This window comes from Anolis carolinensis, chromosome 3, assembly GCF_035594765.1.
Source record: "Anolis carolinensis isolate JA03-04 chromosome 3, rAnoCar3.1.pri, whole genome shotgun sequence".
Taxonomy (NCBI): Eukaryota; Metazoa; Chordata; class Lepidosauria; order Squamata; family Dactyloidae; genus Anolis; species Anolis carolinensis.
The window spans coordinates 127,717,524-127,739,529 of record NC_085843.1 but is presented as its reverse complement, the minus strand read 5'-3'; the positions used below and the strand labels follow the sequence as shown (position 1 = coordinate 127,739,529).

Here is a 22,006-nt window from a genome sequence, read left to right as displayed (position 1 = left end):
ACAAAACACTTGATTTAACATTTCACCCTTACACCAAAATACACCAACACCTCTTTCTAGACACCAGGATGGAATATCCCTTGGGATTTTTGGAAGATTTTTTTTTGTACTATCAAAATACGGTTTCCTGCAATTAGGAGATAACAACTCTTTTGACCACCATCCATGCTGATCGAAGAGGTAAGCACTCAGAAATAAGCAGAAATAAGTTGTGCTCCAGATTCTCAGCCATGTAACTAAATTCTAAATAAAAGCATCTGGAAAAGGGGGCAACAGAATTCTGTACTCTGCTGGGCCCAAATGGGGTGGGGGCACAGGGTGGGAATAATGAGCTTTTTATTGGCTGATCATATTCAGAGAGAAATATTTCATCTTTCATACAGTTACCTGACAGTGATGAATTTAATTCCCATTGAATGGTATATTTATATTCAAAATGTAATTTAAAAATTCATAAAAGATTAAAGACCCCATCATTTTAATTATAATACGACTAAATCTAGGGTAGAACTTATTTGCAAAGAAGAATGTACCAGTCAATAAATTTGGTAACTACTCATGGCAATGATATAAATAATGTTTTTAAAGCATAACCTATAATGCAGTTAATTTCACTGGCTTGCTCTCCCGCCTGCGCCACAGCCCGGGCCCAATATCAGGTGTATTGGTGGTAGTTGAGAATAAATGAAGATATTATAGTAAATTTCAAAATTTTTAAAATACAATTGTTTAGGTATCTCTATAATTTACATTCCTTTACTATCTAATCCTCTACATTTCCCATAACACTACTCCGCGACACCATTAACTTGTACGGCATAGGATAGGCCTAAGGGGTTGTGCCATAGAAATCTATTCTAAAATCTATTCAAAGGAGTTGAGAACCACTGATCTAGAGTATCAGAGTGTGCACTGCAGATTAGTGGAGTGACTGAGAAGACTGAACCTGGTGCTGGGCAGTTGGCAAATAGTTATTTGGAGGTGTGAAGCTGTGGAATATGTGAGAATGTAGAGCCAAGATTGATTTAGTAGTCTGGACAATAGACAGTAAGGATATAGAGCAGTGATTCCCAAAGTGGGCGCTACCACCCCCTGGTGGGTGCTGCAGCTATCCAGGGGGGCGGTGATGGCCACACGTTTTAACTTTTTTTGTATTACCTTTCTGAGTTCAAAAAATAGTTTCATAATTTCAAACTTCAATGTTTCTAATTTACAGCTTTCTTCACTATATTTTACGAAAAAGGTAGAAACATTGATACATATATCTTTCTGTTTAATTGCTATTAAATTTAAAAAAAATTCCAGGGGGCGCTGAGTAATATTTTTTCTGGAAAGGGGGCAGTAGGCCAAATAAGTTTGGGAACCACTGATATAGAGCAAGATCAGGGTAGGTATGATAAGAATTTATCAATTTGGATACAAAAAATGGTGGAAAAGATCTCTGTTTTAAAAGTTGTTTCTTAGATAGCCAGCTATAGCTTCAGATGAAAAAAAAAACCCTACATCTGAATACAGTCTCAGACATGACAAACCTTACCTTCATTTTTAGAAAAATGAAAAAAAATGTATAGCTTCAAAGGTGTCACCAATATATATTGTTTGCTGCATTAGAAATGTGAGTTCATGTCACTCTTATGGATGAAGGCAATTCTACAGGCTGAATTTGCAAAACACTAGATCTCAATGATGGCCATTTTACTATATTTTGTCCCTCTCCATAGTGTTGATCAATAGTCCTGCACTTCCCAACTGGCACTGCCTGAGGGATTATGGGGATCTACTCACTTTTTTTATCATGTCAGAAGCTATTTCAGAACATACTGCAAGTAGCTTATGCTGTGAGAGAATTGGACGTTGCCCAGGGGACTCCCAGATGTGTTACCGTCCTGCTAGGAGGCTTCTCTCATGTCACCGCAAGCTAGAGGTGACAGACGGGAGCTCACCCCCACCTCGCAGATTCTAAATACCTCTGAATAATAAACCCAAACGTTCTTAAAATGTAAATGTTCAGTACCCCCTATATACGGCATACACATTACCCATTGTACCATGGGGAAAACCCTGGTAAACAGAAGGCATAGGATAAAAGAATTCAATTTATTGTCTTGCATTAATATTCTCATTTCTTCTCTCTAGCAGTTCTAAGTTACATAAAGTAGATTTTGATTTCTTAAGGAGAGTAAAAATTTACTTACTGAAAGTATCAGTAATCTAAAGCAACACTTATGATTCAGGCTTCATCTACACTGCCATTATAATACAGATTGAACTGCATCATAGGGTCATATAATCCAGTTCAATGCGTTAAAGCACTGAGCTGGAGACCGAAAGGTCCCAGGTTCAAACCCCGGGAACGGCGTGAGCAGCTGCTGTTAGCTCCAGCTCCTGCCAACCTAGCTGTTCGAAAACATGCCAATGTGAGTAGATCAATAGGTACCGTTCTGGCGGGAAGGTAACGGCGCTCCATGCAGTCATGCCGGCCACAAGACCTTGGAGGTGTCTACGGACAACGCCGGCTCTTCGGCTTAGAAATGGGGATGAGCACCAACCCCCAGAGTTGGTCACGACTGGACTTAACGTCAGGGGAAACCTTTACCTTTATGGCAGTGTAGATTTCTGTTTAGTAGGTTATGAATCGGGAGCCAGCAGTGGCACAGCAGATTAAACCGCTGAGCTACTGAACTTGCTGACCGAAACGTCGGTGATTCGAATCCAGAGAGCGGAGTGAGCTCCCACTGTTAGCCCCAGCTTCTGCCAACTTAGCAGTTCGAAAACATGCAAATGTGAGTAGATCAATAGTTACCGCTTCAGTGGGAAGGTAACAGTGCTCCATGCAGTCATGCCGGCCACATTACCTTAGAGGCATCTATGAACAACGCTGGCTCTTTGGCTTAGAAATGGAGAATGTGCACCAACCCCTAGAGTTGGACATGACTAGACTTAATGTCAGGGGAAAACCTTTACCTTTTAGGTTATGAACAAAGACAAAGCAAAAGGTACAACAACGAGTTTTCTCTCCTGAACCCCTGATTTATTCTCTGTGATGACAAAAAGTCTCAAGATCACCTTGATTTATATCATTTTCTTCTTTTAGATTACTGATTTCATCAAATGGACAAAATTGCCCATCCTATGACACTTGGATCTCTCTTCAAGCGATCTTGAAGACTACCAGATCCCATTACATGATGTCAATATTTCAGGTGGGTCTTTGTACCCGAAGAGAGGTCCAAGCATTGCAGGAGGCAGCGCTGGCAACATGGGAGGCTTCCCGTGTGGCAAAGAAAACAACAGGAGGAAGCCGAGCCAAAATGCTTCCTCTCATAGAATAAGGTGAGGAGTGATGCAGGGGGACAGGTTCCTCATGCCGGGACCCGCTGGATTGCCATGATTCATGGAAACATGCCCCCCCCGCTATCCCCCCAAGGCAGATCCCCCATCACATAGATTGGGGATCACAATGTGATGAGATCCTAAATGAGTTTTAGGGTGGATGCATCCCTTCCTTCCAAACAATATTCCTGCAAGCTAGTGTCTACAGAAAATATCTGTGAGTATCCCTGAGTTTATCTTCCCCCAGATTTCACATAGCAAAACATGTGACCATTTGCCCCTCTGTCAGGCATATCCACTGGAATAATACAAGATTAGGGACATCCAATTTGGCAGTGACAGCCCCAATTAATCTTCTATCCCAGGTTTCAGCCATTTTGAAAGTGTCCCAGTTTCTCCAAGTAATACTCTCTTCCTCCACTTTCCACTTTAGCCACAGCTCTCTTCAACTGCTGCAAATTTTATTCAAATTGCAAAAATAGTTTGTACTCCATTAGCTCAGCAGAAGTGAGGGGTGGGAAGTATATGGAGTCTTCGCCTTCTCTTATGTTCAAGCAAAAGCAAATTGCTGAAGTCTATCCCAGCATGGGGGCCTCTGGTGGCACAGTATGTTAAAGCGCTGAGCTGCTGAACTTGCGGACCAAAAGGTGCCAGGTTCAAATCCCGGGAGTGGAATGAGCGCCCGCTGTTAGCCCCAGCTCCTGCCAACCTAGCAGTTCAAAAACATGCAAATGTGAGTAGATCAATAGGTACCGCTCCAGCGGGAAGGTAACGGCGCTCCATGCAGTCATGCCGGCCACATGACCTTGGAGGTGTCTACGGACAATGCTGGCTCTTCGGCTTAGAAATTGAGATGACCACCAACCCCCACTTAACTTAACATCAGGGGAAAACCTTTACCTAACCTATCCCAGCATGTGTTCTTTCTCATTAATAACCTTAAAATATGTTGTTGAAGGCTTTCATGGCCAGAAACACAGGGTTGTTGTGTGTTTTCCAGGTTGTATGGCCATGTTCCAGAAGTATTCTCTCCTAACATTTTGCCCACATCTATGGCAGGCATCCTCAGAGGTTGTGAGGCATATTAGAAGCTTTATATATGTGTTGAAGGTCCAGGGTGGGAGAAGGAACTCTTGCCTGTTGGAGGCCAGTATAAATGTTTTAATTAATCACCTTGATTAGCATTAATGGCCTTGCCAGATTCATGACCTGGCTTCACCCTGCCTGGGGGAATCTGTTGTTCAGAGCTTTAGTTGCCCCTTAAAAATATGTTTATTGCACAACAAAATTGTATATAACATAAAGCAAGATATAAGGAGAAATTACAAAAAGGCAAAATACAAAGCACGCATATACTATTAATAAAACAACACTACACAACTGAACTTACCAACTCAAAAATTTTCACAGTACAAAAAAATGAAGGAGGGAAAAACACAATGACTTCCAAGTATTCAGTTAATGGTTCTAATAGTTCTAATTAGTCAATTATCTTACCATCTCTAATTATAAACCTTATATGAATTTCTACATATTATTATCCTACTACTGAGTCCCATGTGGTACAGCAGGTTGAACTGCTGAGCTGCTGAACTTGCTAACCGAAAGGTCAGCAATTCAAATTTGGGGAGTGGGGTGAGCTCCCACTGTTAGCCCCAGCTTCTGCCAACTTAGCAGTTCGAAAACATGCAAATGTGAGTAGACCAATAGGTACCACTTCGGTTGGAAGATAACAGCACTCCATGCAGTCATGCCGACCACATGACCTTGGAGGTGTCTACGGACAACGCTGGCTCTTCAGCTTAGAAATGGAGATGAGCACCAATTCCCAGAGTCGGACACGACTAGGCTTAATGTCAGGGGAAAACTTTTAGCTTTACATATAGTCTTCAAATCCTAAAGCTGGTGTTCTTCCCCAATAACCCCTTAAAAAACAAATTACTAGTTCCAAATCTTTAAAACTCCTTAATGCCATCTCTCTAATTATTATTGTTAATTTATCATTGTCTACAATATTATGTAATTTCATCAACCAATCTTCTTGTGACAGAATAACCATATACTTTCACTTCTGTATGTAGGGCAATATGGCAGCTGTAATCATACACAGGCTACTCTTCTCATTAATAACTTTTAACATCTTGCCCACATTCTAATGGGTACGTGTGTCCCATTTCTATTTGTGGAATGCTGGAGGATATTGTATATGTCTATAAGAATCTTTAGTCTATGGACATATACAATCTTTCATGAGAATTCTGTATTGTAATACAAAATTCTTGTCCACTCACTGCAGCCCCGGAGTTTCCAATAGAAAATTCCAAGCAAATTACAACTATAGGATGGTGCCATGGCATTTTCAAAAGTAGCAAATTAATGTATCTGTGTCTTAAAAATTCACTCATAGAGTTCTTCCACACTGGCAAAAGAAGGCAGTTTAGCACCACTTTAGCTCCCATGACTCAATACTACAGAATAGTCAAATTTGTAGTTTTACAAGGTTTTACACTCTTTGTCTGCCAAAGAGTGCAGGTGCCTCATCAAGATACAAATCCCAGGATTCCATAGCATTCAGCTATAGCAGTTAAAGGGGTGTCAAATCACATTTATACTATAGTGTAGATGCACCCACAGTCCAAGAACAATTGGAGAGCTACATATGTCCCACCTCAGGTTTGGAGAGATTTTGGGGCAAGCAAGCAGCCTTTTGCAATTCACAGAAATGAACTGTTGTTATTTGTTCCTGCTAAAAGCCTTCTCCAATCTATTTTCAAGAGTATATTGGGGGTGGAGGGAGCAATGGCAATCAATTTTGGCTGAATTCCTTCAAGCTGGGTACTCATGCATTTAAAATCTACCCAAAGCCTTTAAAACTGTACGGGGCCTATCACCTTTTTATTATTTTTTTAAAAAAATGAGACAGGGATGCCCAGCGGAAACAATGACAGAACATTAACTACAGGCCTGCTGCCGGGTGCCATTCTAATGAATGGAAACTTTCAATCTCTCTGGGTTAATAAGACACCTGCCTCGAAACTAACAGCCCTCTTGGTTTTCTGAAGGCTGCCACAATGCTTAAACTCTTGATGAAGTTCTTGCTGTGCCAAAGGAACTGACTAACAAAGCCACTGAGTCAATTTAACCTGGTGAAACTGGACCCCATAGGCTGGGTTATCAGAGTTTTGTGTTGAGATAATTACTGCACTAAAGAGAGCATATGGGCTGTCAGGCTTGGCACATGGCCTGTGCCAGCTGTTACCTGGGTGCTTTGGAAAAATCGACTGAGCAGCATTTTGGAGGCAGCACAGCTCTGTGTAAGTTTTCCAAGCTCTCTGCTGGGAGTTCTTCATAATAAATTTATTTCCTGTCGAGGAAGCAGATAACACCCGGTATAATACCTGGGAATTTAGGCTCCTCACCTTTTGCAAGCAAAGAGGGGAGAAAACCCTCTCAACAGTCTCTTGATTCAAACGTAAAACTATGATCAGATTAATGAGAAGCCCAGAGAGACTGATCATTTGAAGAGGCCACAATTTGAACCAATCCTAGATCTCTGGCAGGTATAAGCTAAAACACTGGGCACAGCACATGGGAGAAAGGAAGAGGAGCTGAATAGTTGGAGAGCTACGTATAGTCATTTCATTTGTTTTCTAGCAATCTATGCAAAGAATGGTGGCCTTCTCATCAGTGGTAACGAGTCCATTTTAATTACAGTTATCCCTCCATATTTGTAAAATTTTTGTGGATTTGATTATTTGCAGATTTGACTTAAGTATTATACCTGGGAATCTCTAAGTCCCCAGTGCAATTCTATGCTCATCTTCCACTGAATGCTGAACACAAAATCACTCTGGAAGACCTAGAGATTACTAAAGCCTTATCTCTATGCATTTGTAGGTCCTCCAGTATGATCCTATGGTGAACTTTCAGTTAACAGAGATCAGCAGCCAGGTTACCAACTGGAGCACCATATAGGAAGAGAACCACTCCCCTGTTGTGGTAGCTCCACTGGCTGCCAGTCCGCTTCCTGGCTAAATACAAAGTGCAGGTTATTACCTATAAAGCCCTAAACAGTTCAGGCCCAGGCTATTTGACTAAGTGCATATCCACATATAAACCACTACGGACGCTGTAGTCTGTGGAGGAGGCCATGTTCTCGGCCCCACCCCCGTGTCAAGCACAATTGGTGGGAACGAGAGAGGGGGCCTTCTCTATGATCGCCCCTCACCTCTGGAATTCCCTCCCCAAAGAAATAAAAATGACCCCCTCTCTCCTCTCCCTTAAAAAGCTTTGAAAACCCCATCTTGGGGCTTCAGACTATGCAGAAGAGAAGGACTAAATTATCTTAATATACAACCTCGTTTGGATGCTGTAAACCCACCTTGGTTCTGTTGGTGGCTGTAAACCAGTTTACACTGTTAATATGCTTTAGTGGTCAGATTTTATTACAATGTAAATGAGTTTGATGAGATTTTATTATGTTTTTAATTAATTATTTTGTTTTAATTTACTTACTTTTGGTTAGCTATTATAAGCTTATATTGATGTTGTTTCATTCATTGGTTTGATTTGGTTTTTGTTTTCATTGTGGCATTGAATGTTTGCCAGTTTTTCTTTTTAATCATTTTTATTGAGAATAAAGAGTAACTAAAAGAATAAGAGAAAGATTGTTTTTCTTTTTATAATAAAAGTGGGGGAACATATAAGTTTAAGAATAGTAGGAATAAAGAGATATCAGAGTAGCAGTGTAAACATTTTAAAAAGGCTCAAAAAAGAATCAAAGTCAAAAGAGAAAAGAGAAAAAAATAGGAAAAAATTGCCACTTTTTGTTTGGAAACCACCCTGAGTCTCCTCGGGGAGATAGGGTGGATTTATAAATAAAACCATTTTGGGTCCCATTCAGGAAGAAAAGCAGGATATAAATTATTATTATTATTATTATTATTATTATTATTATTATTATTATTATTATTAAGTTTTGGAACACAACACATCAGACCTCACTGTTGTGGAAAAGAAAAAAGTTTGGATTATTGACAGTCGGATTGATGAAAAACAACAGAAAAAACTCAGCCGCTATCAGGATCTCAAGATTGAACTGCAAAGGCTCTGGCATAAACCAGTACAGGTGGTCCCGGTGGTGATTGGCACACTGGGTGCCGTGCCAAAAAATCTCAGAAGGCATTTGGAAACAATAAACATTGACAAAAGTACAATCTGTCAACTGCAAAAGGCCACCTTGCTGGGATCTGCACACATCATCCAAAAATCACACAGTCTTAAACACTTTGGAAGTGTTCAACTTGTGATTTTGTGATATGAAATCCAGCATATAGATCTCGTTTGCTGTGTCATACTATGTTTTTATGTCAATAATAATGATGATGATGAAGATAATGATGATGATGATTTGGCTGTTGCCGCCTAATAATAATAATAATAATAATAATAATAATAATAATAATAATAATAATAATAATAGGCTTCTGTGCAAGCTTTCTCAAGCCAACAGAACCCATCGTCTCTAGCTCCAACCTCCATCAGGACATAAAAGATTGTTATTATTATTTCTTCTATATACTTCAGTGAATCACGCAGGAGTGTTTTTCTAATAAGGGGACATGCTGCTTGCATGCTTGTTTGTGGATCGTGGGCTTCTGGCCTTTTCCAGTATGTTGTGAGAACAAGAAATGCAAAATTTTGGAAGTCGTTACTGTTGTTTTTTAATTAGTAAAGAAAATTTAACAGTGGGCTGTGTGATGTAGAAGTGCTTCTTTGACATTTGGCAGAAAGGAATGGTGCCCTGCTGCTGCTCCTGGAGAAGTTGCAGGGCAAGGCCAACAGAAAATACCTTTTTGGGAATTTTAAGATTTTATTTCTAAAAAGAAATTAAATTCCTAAAAATCAGGGGATGACCCAAACATTATAAAACTTGGTCAGCCAGCAGTGGTAGATGTGTCCTTCAAGTGTGGCCATTTTCATTCGGGTAGCCCTAAAAATTACAGGAAGGGGAGCCTGTGAAGCCCCCCATTGCCACCTATGGGCCGGATCTAGCTGCATTTTCCATCTGCGGACCAAAAATGGACATTTGGATGGCCATCTGTTTTTGGGAGGCATGCAAAAATGGGTCAACGGGTCCCCTGAAATTCATAGCAGAAATAGAGTGAGGTTCAGCCTAAATCCACAAGCCTAATCAATAGGTGAATCAATAGTTAGTCAAAAGGTGGTTGGCACAATAATCTTAACTGAGCTTCTATTTAGCTCTTTCAGAATATTTTATGACATTTTGTTGATTATTTTATGTTATAATACTCACCCCATTGCAACTGCTTTTATAGCACTTGTTATCTACTAAAGAATGTGTAGGCAATGTAGCTTGCATGTTATTTTATTTATTGATTTTTAAAAGATATCAATTACCAAAGAAAGTGGGCAAACGAAAATATTTTAGCATCTGTCTCCCGTGTTCTAATTTCATTTTAAGCCAATTTTAATTTGTTTTGAAAGGGTTAATTATAGAGAAACACATGTAAAACACATAAAACTCCATGAAAAATATTTTCACTTTTTTTCTTTTTTTTCAAATGCTCTGCTCTGCTTTCAGTATTAAAAATCTCTTCATAAATTAAAGCAGAATATTTAGAGCATTGACTAGATCTTTATTTATTAATTAATTAATTTATTTTAAAAACAGTATCGTATACCTTCAAAAACATTCTGGACATTGATTAAATGTACTTGGATTTCTTACATATCCAGGACTATGCTCTGCAAGATTTAGCAAATAAAAAAATCCCCCAGAAGAATCTTAATTCTTATCTATGGAAAACATTAAACTGCTAAGCACTAACAACTGGAATTAGCCCTTAAATCTCTAATGAGAATAATAAAACAAGAGTGCAGTTTGTGCTGGAACTTGATAAGGCCTGAATTTACTTGCTGTTAGGAAAAGTTCCTGATCCAGCAGTATGGCTTTCTACTCCCTGCGGTACAGGAAACAATATCTGTCCTCTAGGAGCATCCTTCGTGGTAAGCACTTCTTATCGGTGCTATCAAAGGACTGAGATAGAAGCGTAATATCTAGTAACAGCAGCTTTATGAGAAGATCCATTACTGATTTAAATCAATCTAAAGCAAGGGGCTGTTTTTAACCCATTCGGATCAATGCTCAACTTCTAACAGCACATTTAGCTTTTACCAGGAAAATACATATGGCGCTGAAGTAGACATAACTGCATTCGCTCACAGAATTTGGCCTGTAAACTTCTACAGATGCAGAGAGATCTGCCCCTTTCTCTGTTTTGACAAGCTCCTATTGGAAATGATATTTTCTTTTTCGGCAGGTTTCAGATGGTACATGGTGCTCTGAAAGTAGTATCATGCTCCTTAATTATTTACATTTAATTAATACATTTTTATGCCACTTTTCTCCCAGAGTGAAGCCTAAGGCAGCTTCCCAAAACAATCAATTACAAAAAAATTCACAATTAAATTTCAAACAATTAAAACAATGTAAAAATGTATTAAAACATTTTTAAAAACAGGTTTAAAAAGAGGAATAAAACATCCCCATTAAAATGGGGAAATAGTGAAGCAATAAGGTCAATGTGTTTTTTAAAGCAACTACAACAGAAGAGCAGCTGTTTCAGCATGAACAGGCATAGTGCATATTTTACAGGCAATTGCAAAAACCAAACAAAAAAGAGAAAATGTTATCTCTAAAACATGAAACCAGCAGCATTATAGTGAGATTCCTGACACCGATTTAAAGTGAAGGATAACACGCAAGCAGCCAGACCCAAATACACACTGGCATGACTGCCTTCAGCAAATGTTGACAACAAGGAAATACTTGTTTTGATGGTACAACAGGTTGCAAGATGAAGCATATGTCTACAGAATACATCAACTGATTGAGAGGGTGAGTATCAGGGTGTGTGCAAATTGCACTATTTTGGTACTATTGTTACTACTACTACTATCTCCAAAACCCTGCCTCTAACATTCAGGCAAAGCTATTAAGAAATCAAACTATAATTGAATAACATCATTTTTAAAGAAAACAGCAATTTTTGTTTACTTGAAGTGCAAACATAAAAAATTGATCAAAGTTATCTGTTTCATGAACTAGACCAACATACAAGATAAGAATATTCTGCTACAATAATTGCAGCCACCATAATAGTCACAGGTGAAATGGCTGCAGCTGATTTCTTTTCTTTCGACGGTGGGACTGCCAATAATGATTACACTGTCTGTAAAGTAAAGAGTTTTCCTTTAATCCTGTGAACAGTTTCTAGGAATGTTGCCACCCTGAACTTGCTAGGCCTTGCGTACAGAAATGTGCTGTTAATCAAATGCATACAAATATAGATATTCCACTATTTTCATGTTTGTTTTGCTTCTGGGTTATGATCTAATTTGGATGAGAATTTTTCAATTGGTCAATCTATAGAGAGGGGGCTGCATTTTTGTTATCTTGTAATATATCAGAATTACAGACAACACTGCCAAACTCCCCAGTGCCTTTTTTAAAGGCAGGCCTTTTTTAAGTAAGACAAATTTTTAAAAGAAAAATGGATGGATGAGTAACTAATTCCAACACAGCTAGGATGGAGACATGATTTCAAAGATATATGCCCACTGAAAGCAATAATTTGTGGTTAGCAGATATTCATAAGTTTATGTATATTCCAGGCCATGTCAAATAGGATCCAGCAAATAGTGTGACTGCAAAAAACCTACTTCTAAAGAGAAACCACTGAGGCTGGATAGCCTGGGGAAAATAACCAAGTCCTAAGAACTATGCAGCTTCTGCATATGTTATATGGCCATATAAGTATTGAGCCAAATCTCAATTCCACTTCCTGACCCTGCAACTAGGAGATGTTCTCTTCTTTCAGAGTTTGGTTGTCATTTGCTAAAGCATTACATTAGTTCAAAAGAAAGAAAAGGCCAGTTTATCATTTACAAACACCCAATCATATTTCCCACGACTTGCAATTATTATTTTTTCCTTACCAAAAGAATCAGTGGCTTTATCATAAAAATAGTTAACTTACAATTCTCTAAACATCTCTTCCCATTTTTGTGATTCTTGTTGCAAGATTTAAAGCCTGGTCTTAAATGTGATAACAGAAAAGCCAGCTTCTTGAAGCAAAATGTCCCTAAGTTTGCCTATGACTATGACCTCAGATTTATGCTTATTCTTCCTCATTTTCATTTGGCTTGGGATCTTGGAGGAGGAGTGTATCTGGTCCTGACAGATAGCAAGTACTGTCGTGTGTGTGTGTGTGTGTGTGTGTGTTTTTACTACTCACTAGGTTCATTCCTGTAAAAAGACAACTACAAAACAAACACAATCCTTTATATATCTGCCATTGTAGCTGGCCACTACTATGAATTTTCAATATTTCCAGGCTCTTGTACATCTGTGCTCCCATTTAAATGTACATCCATTATTAGCTGTGTAGTAGATCTTCCTGTCACTTTCAAAATTTTGAGGAACGTCAGAACAGCTCTGTGAACTTGCAATGATAAATGTAACTAACTACAACATTTCTAAAAGTGCAGAAACATCCAGTCTGGGAAGGTGTGGAGAGGCCTTCTTGCATTCTCTTGCTCTCTATAGAAACTAAGCCCCATTCACTGACAATAGCAATTCAGTATTTACCCTATTTGTATTGTGTTAGCTTTCCTTGCTGTTTTCCCTCCTGAAGTAAAAGAGGCCTCACTGTTGATAAGGACAACTCCGTACTACTAATATAGTAAACTTCACTCCTGGGGTGTATCAAATTGTTCTTCCTTAAAAAAATGTACTATAAATCCTTCTTTTGCTCTTTGATTAACACATTTAAAGAATAGCATTTCAGAGTATTTCCTTTCATGATAGGCTGAGATGATAGGTAGATAGATAATTTTTAATTTTACAGTACTTCGAAATCTTTTTCCCCACATAATGAATGTAACATAATTTTTCAGGCAGAGAAAAGGACTATTTGCATGGCTAAAAAGAATATTTTCGTGATTAGCACAAAAGCAAAATAATTAGGCCTATAAAACTACGATAGAACTCCTATCAGTATTTCTAAGCTTTTTGCTGATCAACTTCTGAAACAACCTGAAGCAAGCTAAAGAAATTGAACCCATGAATTCAGTATTTCCCTGTTACTTTTAGAAATGTCAATCATCCATAATTTTTCTGAGACTGCTTTCTACCTGCTTGCAAATTCATGATAATAATGTGGTCCTACAATTGTCAGTATTAAGTCATTTGCATTCTGTCACCCATTCAGTTTCATATTTTAAAAGTTTGATTTAAGTAAGGGAAATGCTAACATTCTGTCCTCCATTTCTACAGAGAATTATTCTTTCCAGCGAGTACCATCTGTGCAAATTAACTGAGAGAACTAATTTCTCTCTGACCCCCACTTCTCTCGCTCTGTTCTCACTCTAGCAGAGTAGTTAAGCTATCTATCCAACAACTAACATGGAAAATAATTGCAGTCAGTGGTGCTCATTTGTCCCATGAAGCACTTGCTAAATGACCCAAAGTATGGTCTTTAATGTCCTTGCTCCACAATACCAGACTCGGTCAAGACCCCATTAATATACGTCTCCCTATTCCTCCCTTCTTTACCAGCCCAGATTACTTTTAAAATTAAAGCCTGTGTCTAAAATTAAACTCTGAGTCACATCGAACAAAACATTCACCAACCACTCAGGGTAATTTAAACCTCACACTGCCACTGTTTACACTGATTTTATTACAATCAAGTCACAATAATTGAAGCCAGCTAATTATCCCATTTTATTTCCTACATGACATCCGACAATCATTTCAGGCCAAACTATGCAACAAGAACAACAGCAGCAACAGCAATGTTCAATTCACAGGGGCCTTGTAAAAAAAACAAGGAAAAGAAGGTGTTCTATTCAAACGCTGCTTTAAAACTCTTTTAGCAAAATCAGGACAGTGGCAGATGCGACTGATACAGTTAAGCAGAAGAGAGAAAATTCATAACCCAATTACTACTTCTGGATTGCAGTTATGAATTTATTCCAGCTTTGTATTTCGGCTTGCTGCAGCTGCTCCAATTTCTAGGGTTTCATTTATGGAAATGTAGAGGAGAGTGGTTTGTTAGTTTGTCTTAAAAGAACTTTAAAGAATTCATTCTCCTCCAAAGTGAAGATCAGTAACAGGCTCTGAGTTAAATCAAGTTCAGACAGCGTAATAATGATGTCATTAAAACTTCCAAGCTGAATGGAAATGAAGATCATCCTAGCAGTGAGCTGCAGACATAAATCTAGAAGAACTTTTTTTCTTTTTTTGGCTACACAGTCTCAGGCTTACCTTGAAAAGATGTCGAGGAACTCCTCCAGCAATGTAAGTCGACATGAATTGCCTTCCCAAGGAGGTGTGTAGGATCAGAAGGACCTCACAATCACATAGGCCCCACGGACGCCTCTTCTTGGACACAGGAAGGATGTGGCATTCAAAGTAGGACTATGAGAAGAGACAGCTCTTTTCAAGAAGGCGCGCACACCAAGAAAACAAATAAGCCTTAGTGCTGCTATCACAAATAAAAAGGAGAGAAAGAGGCGAGGCAATTGTAGGGCTGCTCAAAGCTTCTTTGCCGTGCTGAATGAAAGCAATCCCTAAGACTGAATGGGTAATGAGATCTAGGCTCCTGAGATTTTAGCTTTCTTAATCATGTTCATAATTAATTCAAGAACATTGATAATTTCATTACATTCTTTTTGTCTTATCAATAAATGATGTGCCTGCACTTTTGGTCCTGTGTACAGGGAGAGAAGAGATGCTTTGGGTAATATTGCACCAGGAAGGAGAAGGAGAAGAGAAAGAAGAAAATAGCATGTGCATATTGGTGGAATGCATTTATTAATAGAGGTAATTCCAAAATATGGAAGTGCTAATAATGGTCACTGAGTAGGTCCCTGTCCTCAAAGTAGGATGTCATTCAGCTACAAATTATTAATAAGCACTGATACAGAAACCAGGCTGGGGAAATTTCCTCCAAAATGATGGAAATACCCTGTTCAATTTGTGATATGGAAACTAAGGGTTTCTTACAGAAGGACTTCAAAATATCGAAATGTTACTTCTCCCCTAAATATCTCAAGAATGTATTTGAAGACAAGATCTCTTCCTTAGGCTGTAGTCTATTGTTGACTCTCTTAAAACCCTTTTAAGGAAAGTTTGCAGCAAGAATGGGGAGATATCTCAAAGGAAGATTGATTGATAGACAGATGACAGATATATAGAAAATAGATGTGTAAATAAAAACGTTAGAATGTATATTTGTGTGTGTTTGTGTGTCTATATATCTATCCAAGGTAAGCCTATATAATACATACATACATGGCAACAGCACATCTCTTAATGTCTACCAGATGCCAGGGTAGTTGTGCATAACAGAGACACTGTCCAACTGCTGGTTTGGTTTTAACCGATGAGCCAACATTTTTGCTTTTTTGTTTTCCATCTTTGTAGTTCTCTTCATGTTATTTATTGAAATGTTAATTACTATTATCATTCAGCAGTTTGACCTGAGACAGCTTTGAAATCTTAAAACAGCCTTTTACAGCCTAAGCTCCACCAACATTTGGACTGTCATTCCCATCACTCCTGACCACTAACCATGATGGCCAGAAAGCATGGGAATCACAACCCAATGTCATCTGGACATCTAGGTGGGGAAAGACTGTCCTACACTTAATCACTAAGAAATACATCTTCATGGATGCAGTAGAACTTTAGCTTTTGAGGAGGAATAGATTGACTATTAGACATACTTTGAGCAGACATTGTAGTCTATGGAATTCTAGAGAACTGTGTTTAGCTCTGTGGCAACTTCTTTTCTTCTGTGAATTTGCTGGACAGCTCCTGCCTGGCCCAGAAAGCCAAGACCAAAATATTCAGGGACAAAGTAGTTTTTGAGAAAGGGCAGTGGGCTGCACTGTTGACCAGCTTGACTCAGTAGGACTTTATTCAGATGTGGTGTATGTCTCATAAGCCATATCTATACTAGAAATGTGACGTAACTGAATGGCAGTGCCTTGTATTTCACTTGCCTGGGAATATTTGTCAGCAAATTCTTAGAGGCAGCTGGAGATTTTTTTTAAAGAGGTTTCTTCAGCACTCCTACTAAAGCACAACTCCTAAAATCCTGTGGGGAAACCATGAGAAACTGCAGTAAATCTGTACACATCTGCAGGTCAGATATGCCCAGAATTCTAAAGTTTTTATGTGCACATCTTTTTCTTGTGAGAAAGAAGTTGAGGGCTACATTCAATTGACAACAGGAAACCCAATGTCAAAAAAGAGTAAGAATATCTTCCCTCTCAGATGCCCATAAAGTCATATGTTCTACCATTATTTGTCCCCAGAATATTTTATTCACAAGTATATTGTCTTTATACATGGCAGTATATGGTCTCTGAATTTGCCTAGTACTTACGTGAAGAAGCATCATATTTTGTATGTCCTCAATCAACTGCCAATTAAAGTTTGTGTATGCTCCAATGACAGTATTTACATTAGTTTGTGGGATGTGTCATGTATAAGACAAAGTAGTTCCAAAATCTCCCTCTACAGAATCACTTAGCAAAGCAAGCTGTTGCCTGTGACATTGATGTATGGGTCGTAGATGATGTATATACTGGGCAGATTTATCAGTAAATCATTGACTCCCTTTACTTCCCTAAGGAACTGGACCTGCCCAGGCGAGAAGACTCTTTGTCAGGACCACTGTTAGAGGATTAATATTGGCAAAACATTCAATTTTGATTTGTTCCTATGGATGTTTCATAAAATGTAATTTAATAAGTCCAAAAAAAGGCTGGATTTCACCTTCAGATATGGATGCTATGGCCAGGAGAGCAGCAGACTCTTTAACAGTTTCACTCCCTTCATTGGTCATAATTAAAATAGTTTCCTGCTGGAATCCTATATGCATACTGTTTCATTCGCAAATTGTATATTTTCCTGGAATTCTCCTACAAATACGTATAAGACCTATCTCAACTAAGCAACAGAAATTAACTGGATTATTAAAAGCCATAATGACACATACATACCAAGTCCATAGAATGTCCAGAAGAAAACATTCAACGGAGAACAAATAATGAGTTACTCTACACAAGAAATGTATACCTCCCAAATCCTGCAATCTTTCAAGAATCAGTAAGTTTTAAGAGTTTTAATTGCAACCATGATAGTTAGAGAGTTATTAATTTGGAAAAATGAAGGATGTGCAGAAGGTGCAGGAGGAGGCGGAGGAGAAGCGGAAAGAGGACGAGATGGAGGAGGAAGAGGAGAAAAAATTCAGATACCAAGAAATTCCAGAAATGGTAGTTTCTGTACCAAATCTTGCAAGCCAAATTTTGAAAGCAGTGTTAAGACGGCTTATGGTCAATTTATCCATTCAGGAGAGGGGAACATATGTTGTCAAATTTCTAAGTTAGCTCAAGTGAAATCATTTCAGCCGTCTCCTTCATATTGCAACTCTCAGCAATTGCCAGTATAGCCAATGGTGAGGGATGTTGGAAGTTGCAATCCAGAAATGTTGAAAATTCCATGCCTTCCCTGCTTGCTCTAAGTTAGTGATTCCCAACCTTTGGTCCTCCAGGTGTTTTGGACTTCAGCTCTCACAATTCCTAACAGCTGGTAAGAGGGCTAGGATTTCTGGGAGCTGAAGTCCAAAACACATGGAGGAGCAAAGATTGGGAACACTGCTGTAAGTAAACTAATTATAGATGTGAAGTAAATATTGCCAGTGGGGGTCTGTGTGGAACACCAAGTTGTGTGTGACAAGGTGTTGTTCTTGACTTTATTTTCCTCCAAAAATGTAGCCAGAAAAGCTGTAAACTCAACTAGAAAAATGATTTGGAAGGGAGTGCCTAAATTTAAGGTCCAGTTTGAATTAATTTAAATGCAGGTGTATTTTAGAAAATAAAATTCAACTCCAGGGAACATGTTGTATGCCGTACAGTGTAGTGTTTAGTTGCAATGTAATTCAACAGTCAGTTCCATATCCCCATTGATACTATTTTCATGAATAATTTTCAATTTCACTTAACTCACTGAGTCATATCATATCAAAGCTTTAAAAGTAATGGTTACATTTCTTCTGTGTTTCAAGGGGCAGGTTTATCTAATACTAAAGCAGGTTTGATCACAACAAAAATATTAAATTCATATATACTGTTTTTGTTCTGTTGACAATGACCTACACAAATGACATTTGCTTGAAGTATTTTTAACCCCAATGACAATCAATAATGCTGACGTCACATCAGCTAAACACCACAACACACAAAACTCAATATCTTAAGGCAAAGTGCTCTGCTGAAAAACCCAGTCTTTTCTTTTTGTTAAGGATTAAACCAATGGTGGCTGGTGGTTTCTATGCAAGAACAGCAGTTTTAGTCAGAACTTTAAAAGATTTATGCAAGCATCTACCTTATTCAGCATTTTCAACAGTTCCTACAAAGTGTGGACAAAACATTAGAGCAAAATGTTAGAGCAAATACACTGCCATACTGACACTGCCATACCACCAACTACCAAGGGATAAAACATCAGAAGTTATATGGATAATGTTTTGAGCATTGGACTAGGACTCTGGAGACCAGGGTTCAATTCACCACTCAGCCATGGAAACTCATTGGGTGACTTTAGGTGAGTCACACACTCCCAGCCTCAGAAAACCATAAATGATTTTAAAGGCACACAACAACAAATATAGCTGGAGAGGAGAGATGAGATGGGGATGAGATGAAGTAGGGAAGGTGGAAGACTCATAATGGATTGTGCACAGCATCATGGGGTGACAGTTCTGCTTCAATGCTGATTTGCCACCTTTGTGGAATAAGGTCCATGAGAACAATACAACATAGTGACTAAGAGACTATAAATAGTATAATACCTCATTCAGCACTCACCACATCACCTGACTTAGGCAAGCTGCTCTGTCCCAGCCTCAGGGTTGCTGTAAGGAACAGTAAACTAAACTGCGTGTGCAAAGTACTTTGAACTCATTGAGACAATATGCAGATAAAAAAAATATTGTGGCTGATTTTTGTTTCAAATCTCAATAGTACAGTAGAGTCTCACTTATCCAACATAAACGGGCTGGCAGAATGTTGGATAAGCGAATATGTTGGATAATAAGGAGGCATTAAGGAAAAGCCTATTAAACATCAAATTAGGTTATGATTTTACAAATAAAGCACCAAAACATCATGTTATACAACAAATTTGACAGAAAAAGTAGTTCAATATGCAGTAATGCTATGTAGTAATTACTGTATTTAAGAATTTAGCAGCAAAATATCATGATGTATTGAAAACATTGACTACAAAAATGTGTTGGATAATCCAGAATGTTGGATAAGCGACTGTTGGATAAGTGAGACTCTACTGTATATATATACCATCCAAATGAAGTAAAATCTTTATAACATATATGGAAAACCAGCTTCCTCATCTGGAAGATGGTAACATGTAGCCACAAATTCATATTACTGGTTCCTTGATTTGTTTCTCAATTTTAAGTTTTTTAAAATGCAGTAGAAAATATATGCTTGATGGCCTTCTGAGGCTTGTTATCTATAATGGGTCCAAGGCTTTATCTAAATAGCAGAGTGCCTCCCTCCCCACCTGTACAGCTAATCATTAAATGTTTCCATGGCTTTGGTTTTTAACTGTTCTCATCTTTACATTTCTTGCCATGAGACACTCCAAACCCATAAAACCATTGCTCCCATCTCTCTCCCTTGGGTGCCAGCAGGAGATGATTTGCATTTCTCTACAAAGACTGGGATCTAGACATTTATTCCAGATTGAACCGTACTTCATTTCTGATAGCTGGCAGAGGAACTGGTATCATCATGTATATTAAGGGAAATGCTGCAAATCATTTGTGCCAACAGCTAAGCACACCACTGATAATTTGCCCTGAAGGATAGCTAGGCAAGCAGGGTTGGGTGGCGGGTGTAGAGGATTCATGCTTCAGGTAAAGGAATGAGAATGAGTGCTGAGCTAGTAATTAGGTCTCAAGAATACAGGATACAACACATTATAAAATAACAGCTTGGCAAATGTTCTCTCTCATTCCCTCAAATTCCTGCCCATGGCACCTTGGTTCCTTCAGGCTGTGGCTGGATATACGCATGCAATAGAATGAGGTGATAACACAAGTAACTTTGAAAGCTGGAGGATTCTTGGTTTGTAATCCAAGAAGTAACATCGCCAGACTTTGAGAATAACAAAGTCTTGGAATGCAAGTTTATTATTGCTGCAAATTCCAGCACAACTTCAATAACTAAGCGTTGCTAATGAAACATAAATCAAAACAAAAGCCACAGGCAGTGTCTTTGGACTTGCAAATGGATGAGGAAATGGCACTTTCAGGGAAGGGTACATTCTCCTCTGAAAATAGCAGTCCTGAATTCTCTTTCTCCTTCTCTTCTTTTTTCCCTCACTTATATAGTAGCAGGGTGAAAGCAGGAAATGCAGAATATAGTGCTGTCACATCATAGGATGTTTCAACACTTGCTCATGACACATTGAAAGCATCTAAAATTTCCCTTGGGAGCAGAAAGGACAACGGGCCCTGTCCAGTCCACACACAGAGCTCCTCTGACAAGGGAACCTGTGGCCAGTTTGCATTGGTTTGATTATACATACATGAATGAGGATGGTCCCCTACATAGAAGGGCTCTGTACATCAGGAGTCCTCAAACTTTTAAAGCAGAGGGCCGGTTCACAATCCTTCAGACTGTGGAGGGGCCGAATTATCATTTGGAGGGGAAAAAAACGATCAAATTCCTATGCACACTGCACATGTCTTATTTGTAGTGCAAAACAACAACAATGAAATAACAATACAATATTTAAAAATGAAAACAATTGTAACCGGCATAAACCTATCAGGATTTCAATGTGAAGTGTGGGCCTGCTTCTAGCCAATGAGATAGTCAAGTGAATTAGGATTGTTGTTGTTGTGTGCCTTCAAGTAATTTCAGACTTTGGGCGAGCCTAAGTCTAAAATTATTTATTTATTCATTTACTACATTTATTTATTACATTTATATCCCGCCCTTCTCACCCTGAAGGGGACTCAGAGCAGCTGTATGTACATACAATATATTATATTATTAGCATAGCACAATATAGCATTATATATTACTATATTGAACAATACCACTATGCTGTAATATTATATGTAATATATAACATATAATTCATATTATTATATGATATTATTATTAATATATTGTATAACATTATAATATTGTTATCAATATTATATGTATATACAATATATTATATTACTAAAAATGATATTAAAATATTATATTATAAAACTGAGGGCAGGGGCCAGGTAAATGACCTTGGAGGGCTGCATCCGGCCCCCAGGCCTTAGTCTGGGGACCCCTGCACTATACTGTAATATTATATGTAATATATGACATATAATTAATATTATTATATGGTATTAGTATTATATTGTATAACATTATAATATTACTATCAATATTATATGTAAATACAATATATTATTATCTCTAGCGTCGACTGGTCCAATACAATATATTATGAAAATGATATAAAAATATTATATTATAAAACTGAGGGCGGGGGCCA

The 22,006-nt window shown here is 38.3% G+C and overlaps 1 long non-coding RNA gene across 1 annotated transcript in view; it reads right to left on the bottom strand.

Moving 5' to 3' along the window:
* The window catches only part of LOC134297577 (uncharacterized), a 227,084-nt gene extending 212,054 nt beyond the window's left edge, over positions 1-15,030 (bottom strand). Inside the window, exon 1 of the long non-coding RNA XR_010004375.1 lies at positions 14,687-15,030. This is a non-coding gene — a long non-coding RNA (uncharacterized LOC134297577). The remainder of the gene's footprint in view (positions 1-14,686) is intronic.
* Between the last annotated feature and the right edge of the window lie 6,976 nt (positions 15,031-22,006).